The sequence below is a fragment of the Peromyscus leucopus genome, chromosome 13 (assembly GCF_004664715.2).
Source record: "Peromyscus leucopus breed LL Stock chromosome 13, UCI_PerLeu_2.1, whole genome shotgun sequence".
NCBI lineage: Eukaryota > Metazoa > Chordata > Mammalia > Rodentia > Cricetidae > Peromyscus > Peromyscus leucopus.
Window position 1 is genome coordinate 9,725,186 of NC_051074.1, and position 15,786 is coordinate 9,740,971.

General features: G+C 54.5%; 1 protein-coding gene across 1 annotated transcript in view; it reads left to right on the forward strand.

Moving 5' to 3' along the window:
• Gpc1 (glypican 1) overlaps positions 1 to 15,786 on the forward strand; it is a 28,645-nt gene that overhangs the window by 1,080 nt on the left and 11,779 nt on the right. The gene's annotated exons all lie outside the window — the stretch shown is intronic.

Below are 15,786 nucleotides of genomic sequence, written 5' to 3' on the forward strand. Positions count from 1 at the left end.
CGGGGATTCCTACCCTGGAACTTGTGCCCGCCAGCGCCCCGGCCCTAGCGCACTCGTGGTCGGGCCGGGCACTTGGGGCCGCCTGGAGCTGCGAGCCCAGCTGCAGGTGGTCGGCGTCTTGGATCCCGCCCAGGGGCCTTGTCATCTCTTTGTAAGAAGAGCGGCCCTCCTGGCGGCGGCCTCGGCCCTGCAGCTGCTGAGAGCAGCTCTTCCCCTCCCTTCCCTTCCCTTCCCTGCTGCCTCAGGAGCTCTGGGAACCGAATCTTTATGAGCGTGGAGCGCCCATGCAATGTCCTAAGGACCTCCCCAGCCCCAGGCTTCACCCTTAAATGTGTGCGGAGTTCCCCTGAATAAGGCAACACCAGGGCCGTGGTGAGCACGGAATTCCTGCTGTAGGGTTCTTCTGGAACTGAGGGCGCTTGCAGGCTAGAGGCCAAACTCAAGTGGAACTATAGGCATTCTGAATGAGGACAACCGGAGGGGGTGGCCTGTGGCCTTATCTTGCTTAGGAGTGGTGATAAATAGCCAGGCCCTGGGGAGAGACAGAACCACAGACACCTTGCTTGGCCTGAGTCTCTTGGCTAGCCTCCCCCCTCAAGTACCCCCAGGACAGGCCTTCCTATACCTCTCTCTGCAGACAGCCCGGCCATGTCAAGGCCACACCTCCTGCGCTTCTCTGGGCACTGTCCACCTGGGTGCGTGGCAGCAGAAGGTACCAGTATAGTTTGGTTGGTGCCTGCTGGCTTTCTCCCCTCCTCCAAACACACATAAATAGGAACTGATCCCGGGCATCCTTGCCTACTTCTGATCCCTGCCAGACGCCAGCTCCCCACACACACCAGTCTGACACCTTCCGGCCTACAGCTCCCCATGGCATGGCCAGGCCCACCCCCATCTTAATGCCTACTTGGGGACCTTCTTGAGCTTGTACCCACTCACAGCTACTGTGCCCATGCAGGCAGGAACTGGCAGTGTGGGCCGTGACAAGGACATGGAGAGGGCAAAATAAAGAGGCAGAGGTGTGGCCCTTCCAGAGGCCCTGGGTCTTACTGCCCTGGGGCTGGGGAATGTGGAGAATTAGGAGCTTAAGACCAGCAGAATGCATTGATGTCTGTGTAGGCTGTGGCTGCTGTCCATGCAGCTGGGGTGTGTGGGAACCCTGCAAATTACAGCAGTCATACCAGCGGGGGGCCAGTGTTTGTCCAGGGTCACCCCACTTACTGACAGGCAAGGCTGGGGACTGTGTTCTTCCGCCGCCGTCCCTACTGGTGCCCCTCAGAACTGGTGCCGCACTTCCCTGGGACCCCTTGGGCTGCACCTCACAGCCCTCAGAGTGAGAGAGGGATTGCCTACAAGCCCCAGGACCCTGAAGAGAGCATTAGCACAGGGACTGAGAGGAGCAGGCTGGCCCCCAAGATAGCTGGAGCCCAAGGGTCAGCCAAGCTCAGGGTCCCGTCTGGTTCTGTGCCACCAGCCCTGGACTCCAAGGACCAGGCGCCCTCTGGTGGCCCCTGGTGGCGAAGTCCTCCCTAGAGCTCCAACTCCTGTGTGAACCCTTTTCTGCAGTCCCCAATCTAGACTTCCAAAGAGCGCTCTCCTCTGAGGACTGTGGCAATCCCCCGGGGGCTAGATACCTGCTGAGGTTCTACTGGGGTCCGTGGGTGATTGGGAGAGAGGAAGGGTGGCCCATGGGCACAGGGGTGCCCTCTCCTGCCCCTGTTTAGTTTTCTGGGCGGCCTGGCCAGGTAGCAGTGACGACAGCTGTCCCGTTCCATAGATGAGACGCAGCCAGGGGAGGCAGCCACGATGGCGGTGTCCTCCCTCTATGCCAGGGCGCTGCAGGGGGGCGAGGTCTGGGGGAAGTTGCTAGGAGCCCACTGATGAGTCACAGCCATGGTCAAGCAGGTCTCTCTTGGTTGGCAGGACTATGCTGGGTCATGCGTATGACTGAGCTTGCCCTGTATGGCTACGACTGCACCAGGGTGTCCACTTTGGCCTCTAGGGTCAGGAACCACCCCTGCCTGGTCTCTGTTGCCACCACAGAGCCTGTCCAGTCCGCTGGCCCCAAGTAGGTTCTTAGTGAACGACTGCAGACACTTGGTTCTCCTGTTTCACGGCAGTTGTACTACAGTATGGGAATAGAGGATGGGTAAGGCCTCAGCGGAGCACATGCAGCCCTCCTTGGGGTCTCCAGCCTGGGCAGAATCAGAAGAACTTAGAACTGCCAAGCTTCTCCTGTGCCCCAGAGCCACAGTGTTCCTGCCTGCCTGCCTGCCAGCGAGGGTGGGCATCTCACGCCAGATACTCCCAACAAGACTCTTAGTTCTCTCTGTGGGCTGGCCTTCTGTGCAGTAACAGTAGTTGAGAATCTGAGGTCCTTGGGCCCGCGGGCCTCTCCCACCTCTTAAGAGTTGTCTGGCTTTCTCCAGAACCCAACAGAATCTCTCCCTCACGTGAGGCCTGGCTCTCAGAAGTCACTGGCACGTTCCCCACTCTGGACCAAAAGTTTCTGGGTGTCCTATTCCTCCACCCAGGGAGAGACCCCCCTTTGTGGCTCAGCATGAACCCCAAGGTGGTCCAGATCCCCTGATGTGATTCTAGAAGCTTGTCTTTCATCATCTCCAACACAACGCTGGGTTTCCGTGTGCCCAAGGGAGCCATGATCCAGCAGGGCCGTGTGCGTGATGCAATGGCCTGGGTCCTTGCTATAGCCCTGAGGCTCCCGTGCCGGACAGGCCATCCTGCTTCTCCATGGAAACACCCTCTCTCGGTCTCCAGGGGATGTGTGTAGAGTCAGCACACACTGCAGAGGTGATGGTGTCCGTCAGCCGAGGGTGTCCGTTGTGAACTGGGCGCCCAAAGACTTTTTCACAACCATCCCGTGAGCACTTCATGAAAGGGCCCATGTGAACCACTGGACAGAAGAGAACATCGAGGCCAGAGAGGCCACATACCTGTCTGGCTAATCCCAAAGCCTGCGCTGGAAGCTGTACCTCAGCAAAGGCCTCCGTTACCAGAGCAGACCTCCTTTACCAGAGCAGACCTCCGTTACCCAGGCTCTGTGTTCTGGAAGTCTCATGCTCTCTCAGCTTAGAGACCTGAAGTAGGATTTGGCAGCTCAAGCCTGGTGGGCCCTAACATCTGCTTTCTGTGCTCTGGTTCTCTGCCTTTAGCTCCTTCTTAGGGTCTAGAAATTCCTTTAACTACCCAGACCAGAATGACTTCCCAGGCTCAAGGCCTGTGACACAGGTGGCCTCGGAATATGCATAGAGGGACCCTGGCTGTGCTTCTTGTCAGCCAAGGACGGACCCCCGGGTTGTCAACCACTGGGAGAGGCAAGCTGATCTACCTGGAGCTAAGTCCCCAAATATTAGTAGACAGGCAGATGCCTCGGAGTATGGGGTGGGTCTGCCGATGACAGTGGCCCCAGACGACTGCTAGGGCAGGCCTCTAGTGACAGGCCTGCTCATGGCCTTGGGAGCCCCCAGCCCACCCTCGAAGCACTGAGGATATACGGGCATGCATGCCAAGCAGCAGGGCTGAGCTCAGACCCAGGTAGGTGCAGTCAGTGTGTGCACACCCCTCTCTAACGCCATGGTTCCTGTAACACAGCTATCACCTGTGAAGTAAGGGATGGGGAAGGAAAGGCAGACTCCTCCTTAAGCCAGACTGGCCTTTTCAGGTTGGGTCTAGAGTGATTTGGGGGTCTTTCCTATGTCAGAACCTAGGCTGAGGGGCCCCCAGGTTAGAGTCTCTATCCAGCCCTGACCTAACCTGGCCATGGGCACAGTCATCTGGCATAGGATGCTGCTCACCTTTAGTGCCTCCTACGCCATGCCCAAGCACCTTGCTGAGGCCCTGCTGCCAGCCTTTCTTGGTGGTATTTGAGAGAAGGCCTGGGCAGGCACCTGGACTATTTGAAGTCTCCTGCGTGGGAGTGTTGGGGCACAGTCCCCTGGGTTGGTATGGTCCTCCCTCCCTCGGGCTCAGCTCCACTCATCCCCACCCCACAAAGAGACTGCTGTTCTGGGTGAGAGCACAGGGCAGCCAGGGGTGAGCTGAGGGTGCCTAGACCTCTCAGTTATTCTCCGTCATCACCTACACGTCAGGGACACTCTTGAGTGTGAGAGGAACACACTGCCACCCCATTGGTGACTCCTTAGGGGCCAACCAGCCTTACCACCTCCCCTGCCCATGCCCTCAGCATTATCTCCCACTGGCTGCTCATTCCCCTGGCACATGACTCCTGTACCCACCGAGGGGCACTTCCGCCACTCTTGGCCCCAATATTCCCTGACGGGCACATACATTCCTGATCAGAATCTCACCTGAGCAGGTCTTACTTAGGTCCATTCATGTGGTGAATGCTCCAAATTCTCCCTGTGTGCCAAGCAGAGGCCCAGCCCTGGAAACTGTCAGTGTTTTCCATTTCCCAGAGCCACAGTACCAAAGCGCAGCGAACAGATGTAACCGCAGATGTTTCATGTATTGCCTCGTGGTTTGGGATACTGGGAAGCTGAGACCTAGGCACCAGGCAGGGTCTTCCCCTTCTGGAGCTGTGGGAACATGTGAGTCCAGCCTCTCCCAGCATCCTGACATTTGCTGGTGCCCCTGGCTTACAAACCCACATCTTCACCTTCACATAGCTTCTCCCATATATATCTATCACTGAATTTCTCCTTATCAGAACACCAATCATCTTGGGTTAGGGCCCGCTCATATGCTCTTCATAGTTAACATCCGCAGAGACCTCATACCCAGAATAAAATTACCTTCTTGAGTTTGGGTGGGGGAGTCATACTTCCACATGCAGGTTTTGGGGACTCAGTTCAGCAAGGAATGGCACCATGATACCTCTATCTCGTTCTCAGCACTTGTTGGGCATTTCCATCTGGCTGCAGGAATCCTGGGCTCTCTGTCTTGGAGTCGTACCTCTCCCCACCTGCTCCATGCCCTGCCTGCCTGAAGCCTTCTCAGCAGAGCTTCCTGTCCCCATGGCTGCCCCTGCCTCCCCGAAGGACCTTCCTTCCATGCCGGGTGGCAGGCCAGGATTCTCTGATGTTCTAGATCTGACAGTGCTCTGTCCGTGGCCAGAGCAGTGTTAACCCAGTGACACATCTCTGTGGTATGTCACTGTGGTATGGGTGGGTGGGTAACGAGGTTGTGGCCTGAAGAGCCCCGGCTGGCTGGCACTCTGTGGTACCGGTGTAGCTCAGACAGGCCACCTGTGAGCAGAAGAGCCAAGCCAGGTGGGAGGCTCAACTCTGGGGCCAGCTTCTCAGAGGACAGCTGAGGAGCACGGGGCGGGACAGACTGGGTTTGGTGGAGAGTCCCACAGCGTGCCAAGCAGGCCACCTCCCCCGGGGCAAGGGCCAGCCAAACAGGCTGCTGCTCATTTGTGCAGAATGCTCCCTAGATTCTGAGGACTTGGCCAGGTGACAGGGCAGCCCCTCGGGGCTCCGTCAATCTTGCTCCCTGGCCATCTGCCCAACCTCCCCCCACCCTGGGAAAGCCAGGGCCATGACAGAGAGGAAAACAGAGACAGAGCCCAAGGCCTCTGTGAACTGAACCTAGAGACCAGTGCCAGAAGGTCGGCCTGTTGTGTCTTCGTGTGGCCACTGCAGGTGGATGAAGCAAGCTGTTAGCCCTGGTCGATGCAGTGGCCTGTGTCTGGGTAGCTCAGAAAGGAACCCCTGCAAGATGCCTAGGGGATAGATGTTCCCAAGCTCCTGGTGGGCTGAGCACTGCTTAGCATGCACACGGGAAACTGAGTCCCAGAGACAGAGCCCAGGGCAGAGCCTCACTGGAGGTCTGCTGCACACTAATCAGCTCCCGTTCTGGGTAAGTCACTGTCCCAGCCCAGACTTGGCAAGTGCCTGTGTGGGTACCCGCTGATGGTGCTAACCTGGGCACTGTGAATGAAGCACAGGAAACCTTCAGGTGGGCCTGTCTCATAGGTGCTGAGCGTAGTGTGAGATCTTAGGGTGGAGATCTGGTTCTCAAGACACAGACTCCCTCAGGTACAAGAAGGAGCAGAGGACTAAGGCATCAGCAGCCAGTACTGGGAGGATCTAGTTCGGAGGGTATAGATCTTCAGGGGCCATGTGGGGACACATCATCTTGGCGAGCTGACTGAGAGGATAGAGGCACAAGCTAGGCCCATCCTCAGCTGGCCACACCCAGGTAAATCTCTTAAGGTCAGAGCTGGCCCTTTCGCCGGTCACAGATGCCTGAGCCAAACTGGCCTGCCTCCTCCTGAGGGACAGTGGAAAGCTGGCCAGGCTGGAAGGCACAAGACTTTTTGTTTTCCACTTCAGTCCCTGACTCAACACATTTAAGTTCTAGTGAGAAATTTAGTTGGGGCTTCCGGGACCTTCGAAATCCAGTGATCCCCAGACTACAGCACTGTGGTCCTGAGCCTCAGCCACACCCACTGGCCTATGGTGAGGATGGTGAGTTTGGGTTGCAACACGACCAAATGTGAGGCTGGAGGGTACTGGTGAGGCCTCGAGCAGATGGCCCCCTCCCTGTCAGCTGTCCTGGCTCACTGTAGCCTCAGAAACACCTTCAAAGGGGTTCCTAACCACCAAGGACAGCTGTGGATCACACCCCAGGCTGTGATCTGTGAGTGGCCATCCTTCCTGCTGTGTCTGGGGCGTCTTCGTTGTCTGTGGCTATCTGTGGTCCTCTGAGTCCATCCGCGTGGTGAGCGGTGGTGACGTCTGAGCGTTCCCTCAAGCGTCTTGGCCACAAGTGCCCACCAGAGGCTCGAGGGCTGCAGGGACCACATCCCGCCCACCTGTGACCATCTGCCAGTCTCTGGGGAGAAAGCTGATGCCACTTGCTGCCAGGGTTGGCTCAGGCGTTTACACGTCTGCAGTTGTCATGGAGCTCGGGACACACTGGACCACACAGCTATCTAAAAGGATGAGGCTCTTAGTAATTCGCTGTAATTCTTAATAAGTTACCAAAATTCCTAGTAATGCTCCATTTCTGACCTGTGCCTTTCCCCTGCTCTTATTGGATCAGTACCCAGGACTCTCTGTACATCCTGCTATCTTAGGACTCCAGGTGGGCACATCTCATCCAATATGTATGCATATAGAGCTCTGGGCCAATGGCCCTAGGTCAGATGCTCAGGGCACACCACTCCATGAGTGAGGTGATATTCCAGGATCCACTGTGGGGAACTTTGGCAGTACACGGTTCTTAGCCGTTAATGGGTGCTGTTTTTACCAACCTCCAGGTGTTGGTAGCGTCTTCCACCAACCAATACCATCAGCACCCGGAGAAGCACTTGCGTGGAAGCTGTAGGCCCCAAAGTCAGGCAGGGGAAGCTTGGGACGGGGAAAGGAAATAGAGTTGAATCCAGAAGGGTGACAAATAGGTAGTAAGCAGGGTAGTGCAAGCCAGGAGTCCTTACAGGAACACAAATGGAACTCAGAGTTCAGGCATGTGGCTAAGGAGACTGGCTCCCAACCAGGCTGCAGCATGTCCTTGCTAGGAACAATAGGATTAGGACTTGGCCAGTATAGAAACCACCTATAATGGCAGGTCCCTTTACTTTTGTAGCAGACAGCTTGGAATGTGGCACCACCACAAGTTGAAAGCTCCAGTGGACATTAAACCTGCTGCCAGGTCTCACAACACAGTGTACTCATGGGAAACTCACGGTGCACCACTGTGTTCTGTAATATTCTGATAAATGCTTACTGAGTTTTATAAGAAATAGAGGCTAGCTCCTTGGGGCAAAGAGAAGCCCCCAGATGGCCTCCATAGTCCTCTCATTTCATGCTTCAAAACTAAACTCAGTCCTGAGGAGTTGACAGCCTCCACCAGATGGCACCAGGGCCCAGAACAGAGACCACGTCCAACTGTGTAACCAGCCTGGTGGGGCAGGGCCAATCTGACCAGGAGAGTCTGTCACTGCGAGAGCTGGGCTGAGCAGTGAGCGTGACGACCAGTCTGGACAGTGATGAGGTTTGGGAGGTTCACAAGGTCCTCTGAAACCTCAGCGCTGCTGCTGGAGCACCTACTGTGTGCTGGGCGCTGTTCTTGGTGCTGACACATGGCGGCAGACGGAGCACCCTCGGGCTGTGCGTCTGATAGGGGTCGGCGAAGGCAAGCAGATGTCAGTTTCCCTCTGAACATGGCCTTGCTTGGCACATGACCAGTGTGTTGCTGAGATCATCTAAAAGGATTTAAAAGTACATGGTTGTGGGGTGCCGGAGACCACCGTGATGGGTCAGCAGGCAAACAGATTTGCTGCACCAGCCTGAAGACCTGGTTGATCCCCAGAACCCATGTAAAAGTGAAGAGAGAACTGAGTGCATGAAGTTGTCCTCTGACCTCCCCATGGAGCACCATGACACACACCCCACATGGACACATATACATACACAATAATAATAAGTACTGGGGCGGGGAGAGGGTACAAGCGTGGCTCAGCGGTGGAACTCTGGCCTAGAACATGCAAGGCCCTGGGTTCTGTCCCTAGTACCAGAAAAAAAAAAAATGCTGGAAAAAGAGGAAGGCATCAGATTGTCAGCATTGAGGCTGACAGCCACACACCTGCCTGAGTGACCCAACCCTAGGCTGCACAGGACAGGCCCAGGGCTCCCAGACCACTGCCCTGCTGTGAAGCCCTGGCTTTCTCCTGACATATCATCAAGATGGCCTAAGAAGTCCTGGCTACCCGTCCAGTCAGCTTATGAAGGTCCCAGCCTTCTGTGTTAGCTTGTGGAATTCTTGCCTTTGGCTGGGCACTTAGAGCTTTGCGTTGACCTGAGAAGCCAGCCTCTGTTTCCCACAAAAGTCACCAGGCTTACTCGGCCTGATTCCTTATAGCTCGGGGTGGCACCACCCGCAATAGTCTGGACCCTCCCTCATCAATCACTAATTAAGAAAATGCACGCCATTCTTAAGGAGACGTTTTCTCAACTGAGGTTCCCTTTCCCCAAACGACTCTATCTTGTGTCAAGTTGGCATAAAACTCTCCAGGACAGGATCCAACCCACAGCTTATGTATGCTAGGCAAGTGTTCTACCGCCTAATCGCGTTCCCCAACCCTCTTTTTCCTTTTTATTCAGGCTAAAACCACAGCCCAAGAGATGGTACTGCCTGTATGTCGGATGGGTCTTCCACTTCAACCCAATCTATAAACTTCCTCAAGACATACCCAGAAGTTTATCTTCTAGATGATTCTAAGTCCTGTCAAATCGATATACTAACCAACACAAGGGTGGTGGTCACACCAATGGCTGAGAGTATAAGGCCTGTCTCTACAGCAGGGCCGGACTGGAAGTCAGCTCTGTGGATCCAGTGTGGGTACCTTAACCTCTGCCTCCTTCCTCGAGTAGAGCTCCCTGAACTGCCCTGGAAGACACAGTCCATTCTGGGTGTCAGGATGTAGCCAGGTTCTGTACCCAGACCTCCAGAGCTTCTGTTTGGCCCAGTGGACAGTCCGGGGTCACTGTGGTGGCATCTGAGCCATGCAGAATGGAGACAGGAAGGCTGTTTGTGCTGTGTGCAATGGCACAGTGACACTCTGAAGGAATGTGTTGGCTGGGCTGTTGGGGAAAGCCACACCCTTGGCGGAGAACCACCTCTTAAGGACAGTGACCTGTTCAGCGGCCATTATCCTAGCACTGAGACACCCCCACAGAATCCAGTCCTGGTCTGTTGGACCATGCTAGTCCATCTGTGCTCAAGAGCAGCTCTATGCTGACTTGGCTATGTGACTTTGTACTGACTGCTGTACCTCTGTGTGTGTGTGTGTGTGTGTGTGTGTTCTGTGCCCCTCTTGGGGAACAGGGAGGTCCATTCCTCCCCAGTGCTGGTTTCTCCAGGCAGGGTGCGAGTGGGAGAACCTCAATAGACAGAGGTCAGCATCTAGGGAGGCTGGGGAGCCATGGGGGCAGGGAGGTCCTGGCTGCAGGGAGAGATCCAGCATCCCACAGTGCTCCTTCCTGAAGCCGAGTCAGCCACTCAGCTGCTTCCCATCATGGAAAGCCAGGAATTGCAAGGAGAGCAGTGTCCCCGGGATACAGCAGCAGAGGAGACAGGGCTGTGAGGCCAGCAGTCACTCTCAGGGCCAGTGTTGAAAAGTAGAAGTTGACTTGTAGAAAAGAAGCCGAGAAGGGGCCCCTGGGACCATCAGTCCCAGGAAAGGCAGGCAGGAACAGGAGAGTGTCAAGGGAGCAGCCAGCAGGGAGGGCTTCTCTGTACTGGATCCCATGGCTCTGACACACTCCTGATGCTCCCTCGGGGATCCAAGCTGCCTGCCCTGAGCTCCACTCCCACGGAGCAGTGCCACTGGATCCCTGTGTCCCTCTGCCTGCCAGTAATCACTGGCAAGAGCCTGAGCATAGACAAGGTGGGGCCAAGACACCACTCAGAAGACAGCTGTGTGAGCATCTCTGAGAATCACTTGAGGCAGAGTGGTCCCATGATGCCACTTGCTCCTTAGACCCCAGAGGGTGGGTCTGACCTTTGGAGAGTAGGGCTGTGCAAATGACAAAGACAAGACTCTGCTAGGTAGGAGTCCCAGGAGTGCTTGGCGGGGCTGGGAGGGGCCTTTCTGGAGTGGCTTGTAAGACCGTCACCAGTGGCAGGGCAGATGGCCCTCCCTATCCTTGCAGGCACTTGCTAGCAGCCTGAGGCCTCATTCTCAGAAAGCTTGGTCAAGACCAGACAGGAACTGTGCCGGCTTGTTCACAGGCCACATCTGGCTCCAGGCAAGGCCCTTTGGGCCCTGGTTTTGCAGGTGAGGGTTCATCTGCATCCCTAGGACTGCTGCTGGGCTAAATGAGGTCCCCAGAGGTCTCTCATACCAGCCAAGCCTGGGCCAGGGGGAAAGCACAGCATTGGCCCCGGAGTCTGACGTGGGTGGGTCACTTCACTACTTCACTGCTGGGAACCTCAGTCATCCCCTCTGAATCGTGTGCTTGTGGATGGATGTCCGTTAGTGACAGTGACTTCAGTTAGGCCACACCTCATGTCTTAGTTAGGGTTTCTATTGCTGCAGTGAAACACCATGACCAAAAAGCAAGTTGGGAAGGAAAGGGTTTATTCTGCTTACACTTCTGTATCACTGTTCGTCTGAAATCAGGACAGGAACTCAAGCAGGACAGAAACCTGGAGGCAGGAACTGATATAGAGGCTGTGAAGAAGTGCTTGCTTACTGGTTTGCTCAGCTGCTTTCTTACAGAACCCAGGACCACTAGCCCAGGGGTGCCCCACCCGCAATGGGCCCTTCCCCATTGATCACTGATTAAAAAAATGCTTTACAGCTGAATCTTATGGACACATTTTCTCAATTGAGGCTTCCTCCTCTCTAAGGACTCTAGCTTGTATCAAGTTGACGAAAAACTAACCTGTTGTTGGTCGTTTTACTCTTTGCTCTTTGGGGGGCCCACCACCCAGCCCCCAAATAAATCACACATGGAGGCTTATTCTTTCTTATAAGTGCCCTGCCTTTGTTTGGCTTTATTTCTAGCCAGCTTTTCTTAAATTATCGCATCTACCTTTTGCCTCTTTCTCTTAATTCTGTATATCTTTCACTCTTACTCGGTGGCTGGCTGTGTAGCTGGGTGGCTGGACCCTAGATTCCTCCTCTCCTTGTTCTTACTCCTTCTCCTTCTTCTCCATCCTCCATCTTCTTAATTTCTCCTCCCATTTATTCTCTCTGCCTGCCAGCCCCTCCTAGCCTTTCTCTCTGCCCAGCTGTCAGCTGTTCAGCTCTTTGTTAGACCAATCGGGAGTTTTAGACAGGCAAAGTATCACAGCTTCACAGAGTTAAACAAATGCAACATAAGAGAGTGCAACACATCTGTGCATCACTAAAACAAATGTTTCACAGCATACCCAAATGTAACACATCTTAATATTCCACAACACTAACCAGTGCACCCCATGCACCCCACAAAGGACTGCAAGACGCAGGCAGCCATGAAAAGGCGGACCACCCCACTGGGTAGATAGTGACTGGCTTCCCAGCGTGGTGTGTCATCACCAACTGAACCTCTGTCCCGTTAAACACTAATCCCCTGTTCTAGTTTTATTTCGTTGCTATGGTAAAAACGCCCTGACCAAATGCAACTTAGGGAATGAAAGGGGTTTGTTTGACTTACATTTCCAGGATATAGACCATGATTACAGGGAAATCAGAAGCAAGCACTTGAGACATCTAGACACATCACATCCACAGGAAAGAGCAGAGAGAAGCAAATGCATCTTTGCTGACAGCTTGTTTGCTGTCCACTAGTTTACTTCACTCTCACACAGGCCGAGGGGCCCAGCTTAGGGGATGGTGCCGCCCACGGTGGACTGGATCCCATAGACATCCCCACAGGAGAATATGATCTAGATAATACCTCACTACGGCTCTCCTCCCAGATGATTCTAGATTGTATTAAGTTGAAAGTCAAAACTCACAAACTCTCTGTTCCTCTCCCCTGCTTCGAACATGCAGTTTCACTCTGTCTCTTGTGATTTTGACAGCCCTGGGGACCTCGCTGGGCTTTTTTCACTGAGCATGATATCCATCTTATTGTATGTCAGAATTCCCTTCCACAGAGTGGAAGGAGGGAAGTAACTCCTGCAGGTTGTCCTCTGACCACAAGTGCTCTGTGGCACGTGTGTACACACGCACACGCACAGGCACAGACATATACACACTTATAAATGCATGTAAGATGTAACTGACATCATACACACGCACACACACTCACATACACACTTGTAAATGCGTGTAAAAAATAAATAAAATGTAACTGCCATCCTACACATACACACACACACAGGCACATACACACTTATAAATGCATGTAAAATATAAATAAAATGTAACTGACATCCTACATACACGCTCATGCACAGGCACATACACACTTATAAATGCATATAAAAATAAATAAAATGTAACTGACATCCTAACCACACACACACACACACACACACACTCATGCACAGGCACATACACCCTTATAAATGCATATAAAAATAAATAAAATGTAACTGACATCCTAACCACACACACACACACACACACACACACACATTCATGCACAGGCACATACACTTACAAATGCATGTAAGAAATAAAGTATAAAATGTAACTGACATCCGGGTTCCCTTCTACCCTGCTCTAATTGTGCCTGCAGGGCAGGGTGGGACCACAGCTGGAAGCCACACCCATGCCCCTGTTGGGCAAACACAGGTGCCGCCTGGGCAGCCCAGCCTAGGGAAGCTGCCTCTCAACAGAGCGTGTTGACTCCTGCTGCAGTCTTTAGCTTCCGCCCGGGAATTCCCCTGGGATGGGAATCTAGGGAGACCAGCACTGCTCTCATGGCCATTGCCAGCCACCGACCTTGGGTGTGCTGATTTGGCTGTCTGTATGCCACCATGTCAGTGGTAGACAAGTTGTATTGATAAAGTGATTCTAACCCCGAACCCTAGTTTGTGTGACACTGACCAGGTGCTAGGAGTAACAGCCTTTATGGATGAGAACTCATCTCCCACGTTCCCTATGGTGGTTTGAAAGAAAATGGCCCCCTAAGGGAGGGGCACTGTTAGGAGGTGTGGCCTTGTTGGAGGAAGTATGTCACTGTGGAGGCAGGCTTTGAGGTCTCATATGCTTAAGCCACGCCTAGTTTCTCAGACCACTTCCTGTTACCTACAAGATGTAGGACTCCTCTAGCACCATGTCTGCCTACACACTACCGTGTAGCACCGTGATGATAATGGACCGAACCTCTAAAACCGTCAGTGAACCACCCCAATTCAGTGTTTTCCATTATAACAGTTGTGGTGTTATGGTGTCTTCACAGTAATAGAAGCCTAACTAAGACATTCCCCTTACACCACAAGCTTCTGGCTGTCCTGCTTCTTGTACCTGTTTGGAGGAAGAAGTTCTGAGTTAGTTATAGCAGTAGCCTTGTTCCAGAAATGCCCACACTGGGCAAAGGTGCCCCTACCCGTTGTATTTACAGGTGTTTTAATATGAGAGCTGGCATGGCTGCCAGGGAGAAGGGAGCAGCCTTTGCAGTGAGGTAGGGGATATGCCCAGGAAGGTGGCTACCAGGCCAGTAGGAACAGCTGGGCTGGCAGCCAGTGGCTTTTGCCCCCAGCTCCATCCTGGCTGGGTTGTGACCACCAGTTCGGTATTTACAGGGCTGAGGAGGACCCTGGATTGCGTCCCTTTATCCCGTGTAGACACATCTGAGGAAGCAGGACTAGTCTGTGCTGGACACCTTCTTCGTTGTCCTGTGGCCCAGAAGCAGACTGGTGGATCAGCTAGATGAGAAAACCGTGTAGAGCCTGGGACAAGGCATGAACCCTCCCTTTCCCGTACATCCTGCCTGAATCTCCACTCGGGGATTGACTCTGAACAGAAAAGCAAGGCTGAGGTTTGCTGAGTTGGTGGAGCAGCGCCCCGAGCTCTGAGTGGGCTCTGCCCCGCAGCCAAGTCACAAGGACGTGGTCTTGGTAGACATAAACACAAGGTCCTCTTCATCTCCAGCGTGTTCCAAGAGCGTAGCATGAGCCATGGATACTGGGGCAAGACCTTTTGCCTCAGTGGGACCTTTTGCCATGCTGAGGCACCTCCTACCTGGCATTCACTGGTTGGGTGGCCTGAGCAGAGAGTAGGTAGGTAGCTTAGGGGGCAGCCATTAGGGTTTTGGGGTAGAGCCTTTTCTTTGAGGGAATCTTCGGGGTTCAGCGCCCCTTGGTCGAACAGCGCTGCTCACCCAGCAGATTCCTGTGTCCCCAGCAATGAGACTAGGAAGGTTGAGGGGACCTATACATTTCAGGGAGGAAGTGTGAGTAGGTGGCTTTCCCCAACTGGAAGCAAAGGTTGGAAAGGGGGGGGGGTGATCAGCAGAGTGGGAGAGCTGCCATTGTCCCAGGAGGGCCAGGGCCCTAGATGGAGAGTGTGGTCTGGGAGGAGTTTGGTTCCAGGTTGGCTGGTAAGGCTGAGAGAAGCTTAGGGAACTGGAGGCAGACCCTAATGGGGATGGATCCTCGCTCGGGGCAGGGGATATTAGGAAGGACTGGGAAACTATGGTGACCTTTGAGTGCACAGACAGCAGTGGAGATCTGGTGTTCTGCTGGAGAGGGACCCCCTCAATGCAGCCAGCTAACACTTTGCGGCTGAGAAAGTTGACCATCCATAGACTCCCTAGCTGGCCCTAATTTCCCATGAGTCTGTCCTGCTGAGGCCAAGAAGCCAGAGCACCGGCTGCACCCCACCCCTACCGCTGGCCTAGGGCTGGAGGGAAGAGGCCTGATCCACAAGTCCTCAGAAATGCGGGGCATCACCGAGGGGGGGGGGCGGTGCTCCGCAAACACCTACTGTTTCCAGGGAGACGGGGGCGGCACTGACGCGCCAGTGAAGGCTGTGGGAGGAGGCGCGTCCCAGGGAGCCGCCTTCGGCCGGCCGTGTGGGCCAATGAAGACTGCCGCTGCCCTGGGCTGCTGCGGAGTCCACCCTGCTGCCTGCTGCCCGTGCCCCTAGCCTCATCCCGGCCTTTTCCTGCTGAGTCCTGCCGCTCTGCATTTGCGGGGCCCCTGCACTGACACTCGGAGTCGGTCGCGCTTGCCATCCGGAGTGCGTCCACAGCTGGGGACACGGCTGGAGCGGCCATCCGGGAAGGGGGGTCCTAAAGCCAGGAGGGTGCCTGCTAAGCTGGTGCCAGGCTGAGTCTGCTAGCCGCCATCTCCATCACCATTCCTCCCCCCTCCCCCACGCTTTCACCTCTCATCTCCAGCTCCACCACAGCCTGT